This window comes from Perna viridis, chromosome 11 (assembly GCF_037379345.1).
Source record: "Perna viridis isolate PV_CMFRI_1.1 ecotype Kerala chromosome 11, ASM3737934v1, whole genome shotgun sequence".
NCBI classification, from domain to species: domain Eukaryota; kingdom Metazoa; phylum Mollusca; class Bivalvia; order Mytilida; family Mytilidae; genus Perna; species Perna viridis.
In genome coordinates, this window is record NC_142455.1 from 8,239,465 (window position 1) to 8,245,544 (window position 6,080).

The 6,080-nt window shown below is 30.7% G+C and overlaps 1 long non-coding RNA gene across 1 annotated transcript; it reads right to left on the reverse strand.

Moving 5' to 3' along the window:
• Positions 1-1,391: 1,391 nt before the first annotated feature.
• LOC148602848 (uncharacterized) lies at positions 1,392-5,478 on the reverse strand. The gene is made up of 3 exons (XR_015916909.1): positions 5,396-5,478; positions 3,053-3,147; positions 1,392-1,703 (listed from the first exon to the last, which is right to left on the reverse strand). It is a non-coding gene; the product is annotated as an uncharacterized LOC148602848 (long non-coding RNA).
• Between the last annotated feature and the right edge of the window lie 602 nt (positions 5,479-6,080).

The following is a 6,080-nucleotide window of genomic DNA, read 5'->3' on the forward strand; positions in this document are numbered from 1 at the left end:
ATACATTTTACATTAAATAAAATAACTTTGAAAGGATGTCGAGTTTAGACAGGGTTTTAGATTTTCAGAATTTGGTTTGGACATGTTTCATAGGTATAAAAAATCAAATGAAAAAAATACAAAGAATTGGAAAGCAAAATTTCCTTCTCAATGTTTTAACCCATTCGTTGCACGGGGAATATCAATTCATAAATATTTCAAAGAGGGTCATTTTCAAGGATTACTTAAGACAAGTTTCTGGCAGTTTTGTTGAACTATTGTGAGGATCTTAATTTTCAAGCTCCGAACAGCATCTGACGTTCGAAATTCACTTTAGACGCTGCAGCAAATGGAAGAATCTTGCTAAATCGGAAAAATGTGAATGATTGAACGCGACGTTATCTGATTGTCAATCGACGTATGATTTGAAAAACCCTGCTAATTTCTAAAGGTCTGTCTGCAGCGGTTAGTAGGAGGGGAAACAAACGTCTGTCACCGCGTGCAGCTTGCTTTATTTCAGGCAGGTATACCAGAAATTGTAAAAACAACCTTGGTCTATCTCATTATTGATATTACGTATGTAAAGATAATAACGCATATTTAGAATTTTGTTGAAAGCGCTTGGATTTTGTCTTTTTTCCTATGAAGCCCTAACTATATTTAGACAAGTAGTTAAGTATATGTGTGTTTCTTTCTTTTTCTTTTGCTTCTGTACACATGTTCTGGTGGAGAAAAAAATCGGGAATTATTAATGTGCTCTGTTTTTCTTGGGTGTATCTGGCTACATTTAATCCATCGGAGTACCTTTTGCTTCTTTAAATATACGTCTATCTAAATTGACAAACAAATTGAATTTGATGTTTAATTCAGATTTGTTTTGCAATGAAAAATGCATCGACGCGCATAATTTTCCAATCTCTCTTAAAAACCCGTCAAACATATGTTCAGCCGTTTTAATAGCTACACCTTTAGAATGTCATAGTAAAAGTTAGTAGAACTGTAGTTAATTCGAATTGTATGAAGTCCTTGTTAACTCTAATGATTCATCAAATCTGATTAGTTCCTTTCTTGGAATTACAAATGGGGATAAATGAAGTACCTTGTGTACTTTAAAGACTCATCAGATGCTTGGGGTTTGTTATATATTCTGTATGACGAATACCTAGTGTATGAGTCAAGTATGCTCTAGTTAGGTTATGACTAGTTTATCAGGTTATTTTTAAAGTAATTTTTTGCTGTATTTCATTATGTCTTTCTTCGTCTAACGATATTTGAATTTTTGAAACTGTAAAAGATATTTTTGTGTGTATGCTTCCTTTGCCATTCGTTTAAACGGTGCTAAAAATACTGACGGATAGACAGACATCCATTTGGAGCAAAATCACTATATCATTTTGTTGTCATTCTACGTTTTTTCCTCAAGTGTAGAAAATTATAAAATATTCTTCATAATGATTTTGTTGACAACAAAGTTAAATATGATATTTATTTATTTTCAGACATTTATTTAAAAAAAATAAAAAAACGTACATAAATGTAAATTATAAATATAAAAAATTGTATAAATAAATGAATAGAAAAATAAACATTTGTTTTAACTGTTGTGGACGTCAGGCAACACCAACTTAACGTTGTATGGTAATCTGCTAATCACTTCAGGTAATCATTCAATATATCTTTTACGAACACCTTTCATTTAATCTTTCGATTTCTGCGACAAGACACTACAATCAATAACAATTACTTTATTAATGAAAGAAGTAAATCTTATACATTTCTCACGAGGTAATGACAGCATTCCTTACTCGGGCAGGGATGTAGATTTTTACGCCAAAAAGAATTATCATACCAACGTTTGTGCGCATTTTGGCTTTTATAATTTTTCCCGTTAAAAGTCGGCCATCTTGAATAGCATATTATATTATGCATCACGGAAAACTAACTTCTGTGAGTTTTGTTGATTTTGATCAATTTTTCAGTATTAGTCTTGGCGATCTGCTTAAACAAGTATATTGTAGATTCTTATATAACGTCTTCATATCGTCAAACAGTATATGTCGGTACAACCCCACCTTTAGTACCTTTGCACTGCCTCTTTTATTCGCTGTCGCTTCGAGACACAGCACCCATTTATAAACGTTTACGCGATGAATTAACAGCTGAGAGGAGACTATCTAATTGAAATTAATTATATAAATACACACATTTAACACATACGATGGCATAGATATACAAATTTAATCCAACTTCCATACGGGGGAATTTAAACGGAACAGCCATTATTTTGGCAACGCCTAGGGACATTTTGTCACAAACATTACCGTCTTTGTCATATTAGAAAAGAAAGAATTCCTTCCGGGGATAGATTTGTTCTTATTGTAACATAGATTTGGCATTTATATTCTCATTTAAGAGCTCGCTATCGCTCGGTGTTAAATAATCGAATATAAATGCCGTACCCTTGTTAAAATGAGCACAAATCTACCCCCTCCACGAATTATTTCTTAATCATACCTTTTTCGTGCAGCATTATTTTTATTATCTTGCAAAATCATACAGAATTATACAGATGTGCTTCCAAGTCAGTGTAAGTGTTTGTCAATGCATAAAAATAGTGCGTTTGGCGCAAAATTCTGTATGGTAAATTTCCACACATTTATTGTAGAAAATCTTTTTCCATAATGGAAAAAGTCCCTACATAATCCATATTTATGTTGTAAAAATGCCTTTACGAAGACTTACTAATCCAGAAATCACGTACAGTGACTTATGATATTTACTTTAAAATTTTACTTTAAGAAACATCCTATCTCATAAGAAGAAAACTGACCAACCCCATTTTCTTCTTAAACAGCCCATGTTAAAGACCCATAGAATTATATATAACTGTTGAAAAGTGACAAAATCATGTACTTTGTGCCCTGGAAAATAAAGCAATTCAATTAGCCTATCCGTGTATGTGTTTATATAGCCAGTTACGAATGACAAATAATAAAAAAGGACTTGAACTTAATTATTTAAATGTTTTTAAAGATAATAACTTTTTATATATTTTTTTTTATTATACACTTACGTCTATACGTTGGTTTCTTCTTTTTATTGCTCCTGATCTTCTTTGTGATTGTTTGATTCTCTCCTGAAGGTTCGTTAACTTAATCAGGCGATCATCTATAAATGGAAATATCAAGTGTACTTACATGTTAGAGTCATTTTAAGAACAAATACATTGCGATTTTCGTAAATTATGAAAGTTTCACTTCATTTATTTTGGGGTATTTTGCAGCTTGCTTTATGATATGGGTTCTGTTCATCATTGAAAAGCATGTGGTTACCAGTGGAAGAGTTTTTAGTTTTGTTTTTTTTTTAATTGTTTAAATTGTTTTATTTAAAATCTAAGGATTGAGTATCCAATGTTTCACTGACAAATTTTTCATATTTTTACGAACTGTTCATAACATCTATAAGTGTCTGGTTTGGAAAATATCCACAATTGAGAAATAGTCTCACTCCACTATTATGTTAACATGGTTATAAATACTGTAAACCGTTGCGGTATGGCGGTTTATTTTTGGTGTGTAAAATCTTGATATTTGAAACAAAAATGCATTTAAACAATGTTTGCGTTTCTAATTCTCGCGGAAGTTAATTTGTGCATTTAGTACTGAATTTCAGAGTAAATAAATTGTTTTAGGCGTTTTTGAAACAGACCCCTAAAATGCGTCAAAATTATACTTTGCAAAATCGCCCGCCAAGCAGTATTTCATTTGTACTGGTTTATATTCTACCGGTCAAGGTAGTTAATTTTAGAACCCATCGGTTCTTTTCCATACCTCACTATTTATTTTCCTTGCAGATTCAAAGAAGTATTGTTCCACAATTTTTCTTTGGTTTATTTTAATAGAAATTACCTATAAATACTTGTTTCACTAAAAGTATAATATTGGAATTCTATCCGATTTGTTCTGTTTCTTTGTTATTAAGAATTGAAAGACGGAATTGAATTATCAAAATCTCATATTTATCTTTTTGACCTTAAATGCAATTCCACATAATACACAATAAATGCATAAAACGCAGTCGTTTTAACACCTCATTAGATTTTAAAATGTTCAAGCTAAGATTTAAATCCTATATACAATAATTATAAGTTAAAGAGACTTTTATTGAACTGTTAGGACATTTTCCTTATATCGTCTCACATTTCTTTCTTTTATTCTTTTTAATATATTTGTCCTATGTTGTTTGAGGTCGATACGAACTCCCTGTTAATAAACATTTTTAATTACGTTGATTGAATGGTAGCAAGTACTCCATTTTTTTTAATTATTGTGTATTTTGATGTATTTTCAGATACCCTTGCATTCAATTCTGAAGATTCTCTTTGTTTCTTGCTTCGTGTGCTCAGTGCCTTACCTTTGTTTGGTATGATATAAAAAAAAATATAAGTGATGGAAAGTCAGTCAGCTACAGGTAATTAACTTCGCTATCTAAAAATCAGGTAAAATATGTACAAAATGTGGCACATAAAGACACATATTTTTGCATTGCTGAGTATGTATGCTTCATAGCCTCCAGAAATATCAATACAAATGTTTGTAAAATTTGCCTTTTTTAAGACATTGATAAGTTAAATTTTGTTGAAATACAATACGGAAAATTACCTTTTCCCTATATAAGCAGTAAAAACTATATACGGCCAAGATACTTCAGGGTAAATTTTAATAGCGTTTCAGTTACTTCTTGCTTATTTGATATATTTGAGGCAAAAAAAATTAAATTAAGGAAATTTATGTGCCACCAATTGCCTCATTCTTACACAAAATGCTACTTTGATATTTAACATGTTTAAGAAACAATTGATGAGCAGAAAACACGAAACGTGGAGATTAAGAGTTTAAGTGTAAAATGAATGACCGAATACTGGGTAAACGGTAAGCTGTTACCCCTTTAATAGAATAGAAGTTGACAGGAAGTACTAATGCATTCGAAATACTCTAAATAAACATAAAAGGATCTTAAACTACTATATCAGAAGAAAACAAAATGAAATTGTCTTTCAAAATGCAAGATCAAATTTTTGGTAATTAAAAAAAGATATTTTATGAAAATAGTTATAAACAAATATCTAACCCATTAAGTTCCTCGGATAATTTTGGCAGATATATTTGCCGTTTTAAATTTCAGACCTTATGATGCTGAGAACTCTACTTAATAAAATAAAAAGTACCAGAACACCATTATGAAACTCCTTTATCAATGATATTTCCCGACATAACTGTAATTAGACAGCAATGTTTTTTTTTAACTAATCATTCATTTTTTTGGGCAAAGTATTATTTTTGTTTGTTCAACGGTAGAGTATCCTCGTATTATTTGCCGTAGAATAACGCAATTTATTAAATGTAGCAAAACTTACCGCAAGCAATCTCAATATCTTTCTCAAAAGAATAGGCCACATGGCATACTGTGAGATAGAGAAACAAATAAGTTAGCATTGAATTCTTGGAAGGCATTTTCAGACTGTAGTGAAATTTGTTTGACTCTCTCCATTATATACAGGACTAGCAGCCTACAATTTTCTTTGTCTAAACATTCCACAAACATAAGTATATCTAGTTACCATATCGCTTTGGTAGTGATTCAGCAAACTGTGTCTACTATGCATAGTAAAGTTATGAAAATCAGCTCCGGATATTCCGAACCACAATTAGTAGGAGTCGGAACTAACTTTTAAAATACATCAATTTGTTTTTCTACACGTATTTAAATTTTTACAATTTGCGAAAAATTTATACTTTAAACATCTTTTTGTTGATTAAATTGCACACTTAACCACAATTACGTGGATTATGTGATTTTACTATAGAGTGATATTATTTAATACATATGATTTGTTATTATAAACTCAAGAAAAACCGGTCTTACTTCAATAGCGGTCCTTTTTTAATAGATGTTAGGGAACAAATATTCATAATGTTAGTATATTGATAATTGGTTATATATATGAATTAGATGAACGACTCTATTCGCTACACTGCTCCATCTAACGATGTAAGAACTGTCAAATTTGCAACATGTTGTATACAATGAAAATGATAAAA